The sequence below is a fragment of the Cygnus olor genome, chromosome 8, assembly GCF_009769625.2.
Source record: "Cygnus olor isolate bCygOlo1 chromosome 8, bCygOlo1.pri.v2, whole genome shotgun sequence".
In the NCBI taxonomy this organism is placed as follows: Eukaryota; Metazoa; Chordata; class Aves; order Anseriformes; family Anatidae; genus Cygnus; species Cygnus olor.
In genome coordinates this window covers 4,562,436-4,578,591 of record NC_049176.1, presented here as the reverse complement: position 1 = coordinate 4,578,591, position 16,156 = coordinate 4,562,436, and the positions used below count along the sequence as shown (strand labels likewise).

Below are 16,156 nucleotides of genomic sequence, written 5' to 3'. Positions count from 1 at the left end.
TGCAATAGGTAGTGAAACAGCATAGCATGTTAATATCAGAAAATAGCTAATGTGCATGATAAGACCAGGATATGGTAAAGAGAGTCAGCAGTTTGGTAAAGACAGTCATTTGTTTCTTAAGTCCAATTTAAATGGTGAAGATTTTTACTGAATAATAATAATAAAGTGTTTTCACAATACGTCTCTTTAAAACTTTTCTAGTTTTTTTTACTGCTTTACAATATCTTTTATCTTTGTAGAAAAATAAGCTGGATATACCATTGTGCAGAGTGCTGAGATCTATTGATATTCTCACTACCTATGCTGTGACTTCAAAGCCAAGTCCGTAACAGTACTACAGATGTTGCAGGAATAGGCCCAAGTTAATTGGCAAATGTTATTTTTCTATCTGATTTAGCATGTATATTTACATATATATATTACATGTTACATGAATTACCTACATTGTAAATCCCATTATGCATCTCTCTTCAGAATGTTAACGTAATGTTTTCTGTTTTCTGTTTTTCCCTCCTGCAGTCTATTTCCTACTGCAATATGTGAAGAAAGCTCTGTCCAGGCCCTTCTCCATCCCTACTGAGGAGGTGAGCTACAAATGGATTCCAAAGGCATAATTTCTCATGTATCATTCTGCACTGCTGTGAGTACTGATATACACTGATAACTGCTGTTTGCCTGTCCAGCTCTAGGGTTGGGGGGGAGGCAGATGAATGTTGTGTTATGACACCTTGTTGTGGTTTAGCCCGGCTGGCAGCCAAACACCACACAGCCGTTCGCTCACCCTCCCCCCTCCCTCTCCGGGATGGGGGAGAGAAACGGGAAAGTGAAGTCTGTGAGTTGAGATAAAGACAGTTTATTAAGACAGGGAAAAGAATAACAATAACAATAACAATAACAATAACAATAATAATAATAATAATAATAATAGTATTAATAGTAACAATGTGTACGAAATAAGTGATGCACAATGCAATTGCTCACCACCCGTTGACCGATGCCCAGCCTATCCCTGAGCAGCCGGCCCCCCCCCTCCACCCCGGCTAGCCACCCCTATATATTGTTCAGCATGACGTCAGATGGTATGGAATACCCCTTTGGCCAGTTTGGGTCAGCTGTCCTGGGTCTGTCCCCTCCCAGCTCCTGCTGCATCCCTAGCCTGCTCGCTAGCAGGACAGAAGGAGAAGCTGAAAAGTCCTTGGCTTGGTGTAAGCACTGCTCTACAACAATTAAAACATCAGCATGTTATCAGTGCTCTTCTCATTCTAATCCAAAACATAGCACCCTGCCAGCTACTAGGAGGAAAATTAACTCTGTCCTACCTGAAACCAGGACACACCTTCTATGCATAGTGCTAGTCTTTGGCCACCCACTTTCAGCACAGTCATATTCTGACCACCAAGATTTTATGTTGCTTGCTCCTTTCTCACTATAGTAATGGTTATTGCCTTGTCTAAATTTGAGAGTATGTAGCAGGATTTTTTTTTTTGTCAATAATCTCTTTTATTCCTTGGGTTGTGTTTGTTTGTTCTGCTTCTGATTTTCTTGTATATTTCTTACTTGTTTGTTGGAGGATGCATAATGGGAACTAATGTTTTGTTGATGAGGTCTTCAGCTTCCAGAATGGGAAGCTATAGCTTTTTTTTGTTTTCATATTTGACATATTTCCTAAAAAAATGACTAGGAGGAGTTACCGTTTCTCATCCACATCCAGTTACGTCACTTTGGCTGAGCCACAATAACTGACTGTATGTGTGCATTACGAATTGAAGGATTAAGTAAAAAAAGCTGGGAACAGGAAAACGTGCTTACAGTTTACTGAAGCTCAGCTCCATCTTAACTTCTTCAGCTATAGCAATTTTATTGAACATGTGTACTCTTATTTGCCATAGTTCTGTATGCAGAGGAGAGATTCAGACTCTTTTGGTAGGTACGAGCACTGACTGTGGTGGTAGGTTAATAGTACTGGAAATGACAGTTTCCAGCTCTGTGATGGATCATGCAGCATTTTTGAAGCGGCTTGCAGACCATTGCCTGGCACAGGACACTCTTCTGTAATAAAGAAACGGTGCCAACAAGATTGTACTTAAATTCCTATTCCTCACAGACTCAGAGGCCTGAGTCTAGGCATCAGGAAGGTGTATACAGTAGATTTGCATTTCGCAACATTGAATACCCTCTTGAAAGAGATGCCTTTCAGACACGGAGCAGTGAACACTGTTTTTGGTTGTTTGCTTTTTAAAATGCTCAAATTCCTTGTGGATCTGGGTCAGCAAAATAGCGGCATTGTTGTAGATGTCTGAAAACTTTTACTGTCCAAATAAATTATACAGAAATAAGTATCTACATCTTTAAGAAGTAAAATTCTCTTCATGCAGGCATCAGTGATTAACAGAAGTCAAGAGGGAATGTCTTACCTTTTGTTGACTATTTTGCAAACTTACAGAGCCTGCAGACCTCCTTAAAATTACAAAAAAAAAAAAAAAAGGTTTTATAAAAGTGACACAGGTACAGACCAAATTCTGAAACCTTCATAAATGAAATGTAAAACTTTAAAAGTCTGGATTTCTTTTCAGTCTCTAATGAGAGCTCATCTCATTAAAAATTAACACCTTTTTATGATACCTAATTTACTTATAAATCTTATTGCCACTCATTATCAACTTTCACGGACATCTCAATCAACCTTATGATTAAATCTATTTTATTCAGGCTATTCTTTTCCCACTGATTTTAATTCTACCTTAATGACTTTCTTTTTCTCTCTGAAAATTATTTCAATATATTTTAATATTTTCTCACTGTTCAATATTTTCATACCTTTAAACTTGACTTTTTTTTTTTACAAGTATGCTGTGTTTGTTTATAACTGTATGAACTCCTAACTGTATAAACACATTAGCATCCAGGAATATTTTTTGTTAGAGGTTTCTTCTTACTTCCCAAAAGAGTTTAAATGCAAATAACAGGTGCCGCATTTTGCATTTCACTTTAATGTATTTGTGAGCAAAGGCAGCCTTAACTGTGACTGAGTAACCACTGAAGGTCAACCCTGCCATGTGACAAGGTATTAAATTCGATAATCCTGACCAGGTGAAATGACCACAGGCAAGCAATAAAGTCTATCTATTCCCTAGAGTTCTGGTATGCCAGAAAATTATTAGACATACATTCTAGGAAGGTTTCCTATAGAATCTGAAAATGAACTCATTATTTTACCTGATTATCTACTGCTTGAAGGGATGATGTTACTCTCTGACACATCATGCACTAATAACTAAGAGTATATAAAAAATAAAAAGACAGGTCTTTTAATAAATGTTAAGTCATCTTGCAGATAGTATTCATCTTTATTCTCCACTGGTTCATGTGGCGTACTATGTTTCAGAACCTCCTAAGATAAGTTGTTTCTTACCATGAGACAAATAAATGGACAGGGGCTTCCCTTTTGTCCTCTTTATACATTACACTCTATTTTGTCAGGTTCTTAAAAGTGCAAATTAGTCTGTTTAAACTGAGTCAAGCACCATTTCTTACAACATTTCATAACAACAACATATTTCAAAAGATTGTGATGATTCTTTCTCTTTGTTGCAGTGATAGAAAACAAAAGCATTTCAGTGCATTTTCTCTTAGCGAATGAGGGTTCAATGAGGAATTTGCCCCCAGTGAATTTATTGGTAGGAATATGGAGCAATACTTCTATTTGCAAGACAAAATCTCAGTATAAGAAAACAACTTGTTTTTTTCCAATGATGTGTGTTCTAAGAAAGTAATGACAATTGTTCCACTAAACTTCAAGAAAAATAAAGCATATTTGGGATTGTGTTTGTGAATGGGTTGAGGAAACAGTATCAAAACGTGCTCTTCTTAATTTATTTCAACAAATGCGTGCTTAATGATATTTTTGTCTTAATTTGCCATGGGTTAGTTTAGTCTTAGGAGCACTTTAGGTAAATACTTTTAAGAATAGGTAGGCATTTAACATATATATTTGTTTAAGTACTCTCCAGAATACTGGAACATTGAAGTGTAGCCAGCATCTTTTATCCAGTAATGGTTTGTTTTAGCATCTGGGTACTCCAAACTCCTGTCAGTCATGACAAATGGTAGTTTCTTGTTTGTTTAATTTTGTACTGTTTTTGTCTGTACGGTAGAGAACTAGCTATAAAGAACTGTTTTAAGGGAATATTATGCAGTCAGTCAGTCATTCACACTGCTCCCATGGCATAATATTGTTCCTTTATGCTCTGTTGTTGATATTGTTCCAACTTGGATGGCTTAATAATCAGATAATAATCATAATACAAGCTTTCTTTAAAAAGCCTTCAAACCTTAAAGTCCCCATTGTATGTTATTTGGAGAAATAGTTTTAATATTTGCGTCTCAGCTTGCACAGGCAATATCATATTATTTGAAATTGTGTTCTCCTATGATGATTCCCTCAGGTAAGGACTCCACAGCTTCAAAATGTTTTTGTCCCATTTGGCACAGGTAGATTTTTCTGCAGGAGCTAGTCAAACATGAAATAATGGAAAGTTTTGTTTGGTCTTATCTCCAAAATTTTCCTCAGTTCTGTCTCTCTAGCTCCTGCTTCTGACTTCTTTTCAGACAGCAGGTGGCAGAGTCCTGAGCCTATGGATTCCCCTGATTAAATAAAAGAGAGATGTCTAGATATATTTCCTACCTAAGTGACATGAAAGGATGTATTTCTATTACCATTTTTACTTGGAAGTGAAGTAAAATTCAAATGCTTTGAATTTAACAAATATCCCTGCTTAAAATACTTACCATTTGCATTGGTCATTGCTGTCTATACTGCTTCAGGCACCATGCTCTCTGAAGGCATCCCTGGTGGCTGCTGACATTTAAACTGTAGACTTTTTAAAGCGTTGCCTCATTTTTTTCTAATAAAGGAATTTTGTTATTTTTAGGGAGGAACTGAAATAGTTCTATCCCCTGTTTTTAGATAAATGCTTTCTATTTAATTATCCCATTTCTCTTTAGCTGAGTCTTTCATTCAGAGGAAGTTTAAAAAATTTCCAGTAGCTTTCTTGAGCATTATTTTTTTATCAATGTGAATAAAATAAAATACAGTAGAACATCCACTTTTTTTTTTCCTAGGAGGCTAATCTCTTTTGTAGTGTATTTTGAGAGTTATGCAAGAGAAAACCTGAACAGGACAATGCCAAAATACTGCACGTTTAGAAACATTATAAAGTTATACCTGTGATAGCTTGTTGCAGTCAAATGCACTTGAATATTAGTGATCTCAGATTGAGAGCTCTGGTTGCCAACAAAACAAACTATTAGGCCACTGTGTCAGGATGCATTGATTGATTGGATACAATGCCACCAGTCTGCATTTAAAAGCCACACAAGCTCAGCAATAGCAAACTGAAGCCCTTAGAAATCGTTTCTAATTGCCTAACAAAGCAAGCACTGCAGTATTTGCAAATTATATTCTATTGAGACTGCACATTACGAAACATTTAAAATACTGTTCAAATATATAAAGTTTTTTAAGCAAAATGAGGTGTCATAATTTAAGTATCTTATCCCGAGGAAATTATTTGATTCTTAATTTGATAGTGGCATACTGTCTGTAAAGTATGTGTAGCAGTTACATAAAAAGTAATGAAAACTTAGTTGTATTCATAATAAAGTAGTGACATTGACATTAAATAAGTAAGTTCACCATGATGTTCTAATCATGTAATTGGCATTTATTCAGAAACATAATTCTCTGAGATAGCTTGATTGCATTCGTTATTACCAGTTGGAGCCTCCTTAATGTTTTTATCAGCCTGATTCAGAATGCTAAATCAGAGTACTGATGCTGGAATTTACTCCTAACTCAGGCTGCAGGTTAATGTTTTCGTATTTTAAATATTTCTGAACATAAGTCCTCTCTTGAGTGTCAGCAAAACTAGACAAGCTTATTCATTACAATTAAAATAAACTAATCTGAAGCTAGTTTATTTAAAGTAAGTTTGTTCTCAAGTCATCTCAGGTTGGTTTGACTATGAATGTCTTTACTGCCCTGCATACTCAGCCAGAGACAGCACCTACCTCTTGACTTCAGGTATTGGCCCATAAAAAAAAAAAAAAAAAAAAAAAAGGCAGAATTTAAAATTAACTGTTATTAAGTAACAGAAAATCAGCAGTAAATGATGCCTTCTGGTGGTCATACAAAGGACAATGAAAATAAACGCTTTACTGTGGATGAAAAAAAGCTGACTGAAAAGTTCTTGCTGTTCTTCCAATCAGAGCATCTCTGTACTGCTAGATAAATATCCATTTACTTTTTGAACTGATAAGGACGTGCATGCTGATAGTGTTTATTTTCATGAGTGAAGCACATAAATTCCTATACCTTAGAAAATGAATAAATTTCATCTGTGAATAGGAAACACTAATATTGCAAAATAATAACAATATATATATATTTATATACATATACATCTATACACACAAACAAGGTACCTTTAAAGTTAAGTGCTTGGGCAGAAGGTGTCCCCAGCATTATTGATCTCATTCCTCTGCTGAGTTTTTTCTTCTCTGCTTATAAAAGAAAAATCTAGTAGTGAAATTCCCCAGTGGTAACTTCATTTAATGTGTTCTCATGCATTTATTTCTCCCCAGTTGAACTCAAGTAGAGTTAAACAGGAAAGGGTGGTTAATTTGCTTGCATTCATTTTGAAAGAGGATGCTTTTGCTGCACTCTGCTGAGTCTTTGTATGAGTCTCTTTGGCAGATATTAGTGTTTCTGTTACTAAACTGAACAGAATGTTGGTAATAAGCTGTATTGCAACCCATTGAGGTTCTGTGGAAATGTAAAACAGATAGTAAATCATATAATTTAAGAAAAATTTCCTAAGTGTAATATAGGTGGGATAGCAGTTCTGTGTCTTATTAAGATGTCAGAATGGAGCCATTATCTGAGACAGCACAGTATGCCAAACTGTTGTTATTTGTAGGGACATTTGCTGGTAGACTGATTTATTTATTTATTTATTTTTAAGGAAACAAGTAAAGCTATCACATTAACCTTCTTAAGGCATTTTGGTGAAGTATTCTTTGAGGAGTCCTAAATATGGAGACTTAAAATTCATCCTATGTGCCTGTGATATGTGCCTTTCACCATTTCTCTAAAAGAATATCTGAATTTTGCCAGGCTTGGAGTGTTTGAAAATATGTGAGTACTCTAAGACTAGGAGGAATAATCAGATTTGGAAACTGAGTTCCTTGAATATTCTCTGCATTGAGCATGTTCCAGCTTTGAGAAGTACTTTCCCTCCCATTAGACCCTTTACTTATGGAGGTCTGAACCTCCAGATCCGTGAACACAGGGATTTACTTTCCTCGGTACCGTATGATGGTGGTGTCAGTTTCCAGATACCAGAGGAAGAACTTGTATGATACAATTACTGTGGAAACAAGGCTTGATGTCTGTGAGAAGGAGAGCTGTAGGATAGAGTGGGATTACATTTGCCCAGAGAGCAGACTGCAATATTGGATTGGCAAGGAATGGGGAGCTGGGGAGAAGGAGAAAGTGAAGACTAAGTCAACAGTGAAGGGGAGATTGCAACTGGATGTTACAAGTGGCAGGTTTGCCCTGTTCTTGTTGCTGAAAACTGATTCATAATACGTTTGTGCAATGAAGCTGAGCAAGGTCTCATTCTCAGCTTTAATGTGCCTAATTTCTCACAGTTTAGCACTGTAACCTTAATAATCATCTTTTAATTACAAATCAGTGTAATGTGTGCCAATATGTATATGGGTGCTAAATACGAATTTCTGGAAGTAATGTTGTAAAGCAAATGAACTGCTATACACTGATGTTGTTCTTTTGAAAGTTAATTTATGTATCTAGTGATTCCCTTATAGAGTCCCTGTCTGGAGATTAAACCCAAGGGTTTAAGGTATTAATTAATTTTAAGTATTTGACCTCATCTGTTTAATTAGAGGGTAATCTGGTACCTGCCTGCTTTTCTTGCTAGAGCTTGGGTATTATTCTTGATTAAAGTCTGTCAAAGGTAAATCATTTCTATGCACAGAGATGCTCTGTCAGGGCTGTGGGTGTTTTGAGACTCAATGCATCCAGAGCAGATATGTCTCGATGTACCCCAATCTTGTTTCACCTTCTTGTTAGGAGTATTGCCTCTCTAAATCAGTATTCTAAGAAACATAGCAACATAGTTTTAATAAATCGCTTTAATAATTTTAATAATACTTTTTACAAACAATTTTGATGGCTGTAATTCACTAATGGAGCTGCAGCACCAGCATACGGTCCTTTTTCAGAATTGCTAGCTGAAGTATTATGATGAAATTGTTGGGTGAAATCATGTCTGTATTGACATTGATAAGAATTTTAGAATTCACTTAAGCAGGAACTGAATCTCACCCAGTAGCAAAAGCGCCAGGGCCAGGACCTTTGAGCTTTCCCTGCAAAGGACAGAAATAAGCAACTGACTTTCTTATCTGTTGGGAGGAGGGGAGGCCAGGACAAACATTCAGAGGCTACACACAGCCACCTGTAACCATACGCCATGAGCCTGCTTGCTATTGCTTTTTGATGCACTTTTTCAATCCATGGGTTATTATCTTAGGAAATAATTGAATTGCAGAGAATTTGGGGCTGGTTTCTTGAGAGTTACACTTGTCTTTACCGGCATGCCCATATTAAACTTGATTCTAAATAAAACATTACAGATAAAAACTTTGTTGTATCACTGTTCAAAATAAATTGAATAATTTCCTAAAACATAGAAAGAAAATTCCCAAACTATGCAGGCAGGGAGCAAGAACATTACTGATTTTGTCTACATCTGCGAGTAACTTGGACCAGTATCTGCACAGTGAAACTAGTTTCCATACTGTACCCGTTTCAAGGAAGATTATGTCAGACTCCATCTAGTGCTGTCCTGTAATTTGAATGCTGATCAGTGTTTGGGGAGAATCAAATGTTCTCTGGTCCACATCTTCTGGCTTAGTTTCAAGTGAAAGGCAGTGATTCATTTCCTTTCTGCTTCCTCTAAGAGCACTTTGTGATGCAAAAGCATGTGCTTAAAAGAGCTACTGCTATTTTTCCCTCAGGAAGAATGTTGCTGTTTTCTATACACTATGTGTTACTTTTGCTCTGCTTCCAGCTTTGTCTTTTTTTTTTCTTTCATTTGTTTGTTTGTTTGTTTTTGTTTTAATGGAAATAGCTTATTGAGGTAAAATATTTAGGTTGATTCCTCCCATTTTTTTTCCGGGAGAGAGGGTAGTATGGACAGATGACAAGTCACTGAACTGCAACTACTGATGTCATACAATAATATCAAATGTTTTTTGATCTTTCTTTCCATTCTCTTTTCTTGATTACAAATTTTCAAGGGGTGAGCATTGATTCACATGTGGTTGCTATAGTATAGTTTATGACAGTCAAAGACAGAAAGATCCACAAGTCCAACTTTACAATTTATAAAAGCATGGGGTTTGTGGTTTGGATTTTATGTTATTAGGGAACATTCTGCTTCACTTTTTAAAAAATAAATATGTGCCCTTCTAGTAAAATATGGTAGAATATAAAAGAGCATTCAGTTAAAAAGAATATAAATATCCAAAATAAGCATAAGAATTTACCCTTTTATTTTTGGAATAGTGATTATATGCTCACTGGGGGCTTATTCATTAAAATAGTAATAGCCATCACTTACTCTCTTTGCACAGTGAGAGCAAAGTGACTGTGCAAAAAGGAACTGCCAAAGTGATAATCCAGCTGTTTCTTTCTGCTTTTACCTTCAACATTGCAGAATTCATAGCTACATTAAAGAGTTGGAAAATATTTAGAAAGATGGGATTGTTTCTTGGGGGATAGAGAGAAGCATGGGTAAAGCCATAAATGAGTAACTTTGTGAGGCCAGGGAAAACGAAACAGTCCTAATAAAGCAGAATGTCATTTGAGAAGGTCCTAGCATGGTTCAGAAATGTGATTTTCACCACTGATGGTGAATACCGGGCTTTCTTTTACTCTGGCAGAGCAGGGGCCTGGGAGCTGGCTGGGCTGGTGCGGGCCTGCACTGCCTGGGCCTGGTTTCCCCATGTCCAGCGGCCTCGTGCCTGTGGGCTCCCCAGATGCAGCTTCAGCTCGGTGACTGCCGGGCATGGGAAAGGGCTGGTGGCCCTTGGGGTAGGGGCATCGCAGCCCATGGCTGGGAGCCACCGTGCACAGCCCTGGGCCCCAGCAGAAGAGAGCGGGCAGGGCCCTGTGCAGCTACGTGGGTGAGGGCCCATCCCCACCTCTGCCCCAGCAGGCTGGCCTCCTGCAGGACCCAGGGGACACTGGGGGGCAAGCGTAGCACCAGAGAAGGGTGTAGATACTAGGAAGATTTCATAAAGCTGTTTTATCTGTTTTATGAATGAGAGTTTTCCATATTAAATAGTTTTGACTCTTAGGCTGTTAAAATGAAACAAACAAACAGAGAGAAATAAAAAAGATTGGATTAACAGTAAATTCTTGGTTCCATATATACATAGTGTTTTCTTTTGACTATGGCAAGCTGTTGAATGCAACATTGCATGGGGCAAAAGGAGATGGAAATTAGATATGTCAAACACATGTGAATTGCTAACTCTAATGGTCAGATTTAAAAACTAGAATAAAAGGGTTGAACAGTTGAGGTAGAGGATTGACAGTAGGTAGCGTATTGGATTAAATGGGTGTGGAATAGAAGCAACATTACAATGTGAAATGGAACTCAGACTTTTTGTTTTCTAGTTAGGAGATTGAAGTTCTTCCTGGGATATTAGAAGTTAGGAAATGATGCAGGACCTGAAAGTTAAGAAAGTAAATGGGAATCAACTGAACTTCCTGGTTACAACACATGACTGTGCCCAAGGTAGCACAGGGTTGCAACTACGGGTTAGTCATAAGAGGAGAGAAGAGAGGTGAGAAAAATGGAGCAGATCCTAGCCCGCAGAATACAGCGTAGCTCCAAGTAGCTGCCTTTTTCATTGACAAGAAATGGAGCCTATCAATATAAAACAGATATAGGGAAGGACCTTCTGCAGAATCCTTATTTCTGAAAATTAGTTTCTTTTAGAAAAAATAACATCTGTGCTGAGTCTATCCCCCATGTGTCACTGTAGGAGCACCTTTTATTCCTGAGTTAACATTACCATTCACAAGCAGGAAAAGAGGCTGGGCTACATGCAGAGTTTCTGGGCTTTTTGAAAATCAACTTCATGGTATATACTGTGTGCTGTACGTTAAAAGTTGATCTTTTTAAATGTAAGCTGTTATTTTTCTAACTATCTGACAACCCACATAAATTCACAACTGCTTTTATGGTGCTTTTCCATTATTTTTTGTTGCTTGCTAATTACTTTTCTTGCCCAATTTCATTTGCAGTTTGAATAAATAAACTGTTTGGTTCTGCCTTCAGGTTATTGTAGGAATAGTCAATATGCAGCTATAATAAAATCATAAATTTCTTTGAACAGGCAATTTCAAACATATCCTTCCACAGGGTTTTAAAGTTCTATTATTGTGGAAGTAACTTGCTTAGGAGCTAGAAAGTTTTAGTGCTAATTTCTGAAGTTTGGAAGAAATTGAAATAGAATCATACATAGCTCTACGTACTGCACAGGTTGTTGAAATATTTGCCTGGTAAGTTAGGTAAATATATGTATATTGGAATGCAGAACACTGAACAATTTTATTCCTTTTTATCTAAATTCAGGGAAGTTTTGGGCTGCAATCAATAAGCTGGGAGGAATCATTAGTAACAGAATTACAGCAAAACTACATATTTGCTGCATTTCGCCATTCTTAACCTGGGTAAAATTTTGTAAACTAAATACGCACATCCTTTTCTATGATCCTACCTTTGGTAGCTGATCATATGAAATGCCATCATTCCTTTTTATCCTTCTCACCTTCATACTACATGGGATTATCTTTATTACTTGGATGGAATTTTGTCCTGAGGCATGCTTAAAATTTTTTAAAGAAAATGAGATCCACTAACTTCCAGTAAAGTGTCACAGAAGTTGCATGTTAACATTAAGGACAGGAGGGTTCTTAAGAAGCAGGACTCATTTTCCCACTTCTGTCAGTGTGGTAGCAAAGTTAGGTCCTGCTGGGTGTGGAGACAGCAAAGGGAGTGCAGTGGTGGCACATTGATTTCACTTTCATGGTTATTCTGTTAACATGCATAAAATAACCTTGTTTCCTACACAGGTTCAGTTACATGGCATTTACAGTGGTCTCCTGGGTCGTTTTTCCATTTGTAGTTAGATGTTTATTGTTCTTGCTGTGCTCTCTAGTGATTGTTAACCCGAGTGTTGTAGGCTTGGTGAGCTTTGCTGTTGCAGCCAGGTAAAATCATGACTAACCTAAGAGCATGTATATCCCATTTTCTCAAATACTTAGCTCACTTGTCATATCCCTCAAGGCTTTGTAATTAGATAATAGAAAAGAAAATGCCAGCTCCAAGTAGCTTTGCATGTATAAGCTTGAAAATAATAAGGTATTAATTTCATTTTGTCTAGTATTTATATCAACACAAACACACTTGCATTTGTAACACAGAGCAGTGGGCATAGATTAACCGTGATTTGGTATATCAAAGCAACAAGAGGGATCATTAACAGCACCATAAATGGTAAAAAATTACTTAGGTATATCTAAATAGTCACAGAGATAATTGCTTTTTAGCTGCCACACAGCTATTTAATATTCTTTAGAGGTCAGTTGCTTAAGCTGTACGTATTACTGCATTGTGCAAAGGCAGTTTGTAGGAGCTGTGAATAACAGAAATGTATGAAAGACCTTATGGTATATAATTGCTAATAGGCCACTAGTGGCTACTGCCTCAAGAATAAAAATTAGGTTGTTTCATGAAGAGTAATACACATCTGGTCGGTGTTCTGCTGATGTAATATGACCTTGATCTCTGGACTAGAAAAAGAGATCATGGTGGCAAAGAAATTAATTCAGCTTGGTTAGCCTACATTAGCGGCAATGGATGAAGTAATTTGTCAGGCCACAGCTAAGTTTGCTGACTAAAATTTCCTTTCTTCCTTCTCTTTCCTCCAAATAACGGACGGCCAGGAGGATCTTTAGCTGTTGCATCTAGAGGAGATTTATAATCATTGTTGTGTGCTGCTTGCATAATATATAAGCCTTGGGAATAGTCCAGTTACGTACTTTCATACCTGCCATAAGTACAATATTTTAGCAAACACTGAATTAATTGATGTTTAATCAGCTTGGAAGGGGTTTTTGAGGTCAGGGTCACATCTAAACCTTGTATCAACCAGAAATTTATTTATTTTTGCTCTTTATTTTAAAGCCAACACTTAACTGTGTGTTTCTGTTAGATCAACAGAAGGTGTGTAACCAGCCCCGTACAATATGTCGGGCCAAAACTCTTGAAGGTTGAAAGCTTGAACTCGTTGTGAACCCAATGACTGGTTCTACAGTGCTACAGTCTGCAATATTTTACAAGTCCTAAAAATCAGAATGCTGCTGCTTTCTGTGCTGCAAGGATGTAAAATGTATACCAGCCTTTTAAGCCTCTGTAATGTTAAGGAGAGAAGCTATCAGATGCCTTACAGCATGCTTGTAAGTTTTATACAGAAATGGCTTCTCTGATGCTGTTACGTGCATCTGAGACTGCAAATCCTTGTGCTTGTCCGTGTGATTGCAAAACATAGTATTTATCCCAAATAATGTGTGTCAATGTGTTTCATGGCTAGTTTTCCATGAAGGGATTATCTAGGCACTGAAGGATGCAGCCAGATTTCTGACCTCATTTACTCTGTTACAACATGTAATTGTTTTTGACGGCAAATCTGCAGTACTTGGCTTAAGCATTGTCACATACAGGATATTCTCCAAAGAGTGCTTTCCTTCCCTTCTTTTCAGATAACATTTTTTTTTTTAAAGACTAGGTAAAAATGAGATAACAAACGAAGAAGTGGTGATACTTTGTTTCCATCCTAAGGTGTATTGTACAGTTGGTCCACCAATGTATTATAACATGTGCAAAGGATGCAGAACACATAGAATATGGAAGAAGGGATGAATTACTGGAATAAAATGAATCAGGATAAGGAGGTCACTCATATAACTAATGGCTCTAGCAAACAAGCTCTGGTATATCTGGTTGGAGCAGATAGAAAAAGTACAGCCTTCACCAGTCTGTCCTTGTCCTCTTGTATCCCCTGTAGCAAAACCGGCAGAAATAAATACTTGTTTCCATGCTAGCTGCTGCAGTGCGGCCCTAAACATTATTGCAAAACTTTTTTAGTTGTACTTTTAAGCTAATAAACTAAAGGTGTAAGCATTGGTGGCTAAAGGGCGGGGATATTTTTTTTGAGTGGTGGGACCTTCAGCAAAAGTAAATCAGATAGTTGAGGGCACTAACAACTGAAACTACTGGTGCTGTGCAGTGCTTACAATGAGTCACGTCAATACATAGCCATCTAGATATTATGTGTTATGACTGCTAGAAGGGGGAATTAACCTGTAAAGAAATTAGGACAAGGGGAAAATTATGTGAAATCAGTTTGAATTTTATGGAAAACAGGCTTTATCATGCATCATTCTGGAGAAAAAAAAAAAAGAGAAAAAAAAAAAAAAAAAAAAAGGTGAAACTAGCCATTTGTGAAAACTGTGTGAATAGTTATTGGTCTGCTTCAGTTTGTGCTGAACTAAAGAACAGTAAATTTTGGATAATGATGGGAGAACAAATTTTAATCAATTCTAGAAACTATACTCAGTACTCTAGTACTACCACAATACTTCAGTGACATTGTACCTTTTAACTTGAATATTCTTCCTTAAAAGCCTCTCTTCATAGCTACATCCATCCTTGAGAAACAGTGAGTGTCTTTTTAGCATATTAAACCATTTAAACAACAAACAAGCAACGGAAGTTGTAAGAACAATATTCCTTATATTTAAAAAAATCTTAATTTCACCCTGTATGATGATACTTGGTTGGTTTATTAATTATCACTATTTTTTGTTGTCGTTATTTAAAGTCAGCCTGCGTTATTAACCTTGCTGTTTGCTTTTAATAGCCCATCTAAATATTTTCTTCCTGCTCTTGTCTTTGCTTGTATGATCAGTCCTGTTATGTACTGCTACAACTTAAAGTAAACATTGGAACTCAGCATTTATTTTATCGATAGCCATAGATTTAGTTTTCTTTAAATATGAAGGTTTTCCTTATGTCATACTTTCTTTAGTGATTAATACATGAGTTGATTCACCTTCCCACAGGAACATTTTCATTCCTGATAGACTTTGACATTTAAAGTGTAAGTCTTCTAGCAACAACATAGTACAAAAAACTCTAGGAGCCAGGTTAAAAAAAAAAAAATTAAAAGAGGATGTCACTGAAAGTTTAAAATTGCAAAATTGCTCCTACTTGTGAACTGTGACTAACCCAAGTGGAGACAGTTTTTTTCAGTAGTTGGACTTGAAAATTATTTTGTAATTTATCACTCTCAGGTGTCACTGTTAGATAAAGAATTCCATTCAGCATGCTGTAGCATGTCACTTGCCAGTGTGAAAACCTGAGCCTGATGTAATTCTGATAGGTTAAAGTCCAAGTGCTGAAGTCCAATTCTAATTTTTTTTCCCTTTGGCTACAGGTTTTAATAATAATTTAAGATTTTACGTCTTCTACCTTAGAGGCATATACATTTAAAAATAGTGAAGTCAGGTATAAACTCATTTACAGGTAAAAGTTTTCTATCAGAACCAAGCAGTTCTGATAGAAGTTATTTTCTCCAAAACAACGTAGCTGCCAATATAAAAAATTAGAACGTTTTAGAGATTTCTGAAATTACATGTTTCCTTTACTGTCTACTTCTAAAGTGAGGAAACGAAGCCTGAGTATATCCATTTACTTCCTGGGGAAGCCCATTATACCTTCTGTGACTGACAGAAGATCCTGGAAAACGTTGACAGGTATAAGCTTCTTTTGCACCACCCTGACAGGAGTAGGCATATGTTCTAGGAGGCTATGAAAAAGTTTAGCATAATTAAGAATCAGCATGTTTGCACCTTCCTCTTTTGTTGAGGTAACTCCAGCAGTACCTGTTCACTCTCCCTGTTTAGTGTGTGTGGGGAGAGGGAGGGGGGAACATAGAA

The 16,156-nt window shown here is 36.8% G+C and overlaps 1 long non-coding RNA gene across 1 annotated transcript in view; it reads right to left on the bottom strand.

Moving 5' to 3' along the window:
* Positions 1-522: 522 nt before the first annotated feature.
* Positions 523-16,156, bottom strand: part of LOC121074069 — a 173,681-nt gene continuing 158,047 nt past the window's right edge. Inside the window, exons 2-3 of the long non-coding RNA XR_005822083.1 lie at positions 16,103-16,109; positions 523-638 (exon numbers count right to left, since the gene is read on the bottom strand). This is a non-coding gene — a long non-coding RNA (uncharacterized LOC121074069). The remainder of the gene's footprint in view (positions 639-16,102; positions 16,110-16,156) is intronic.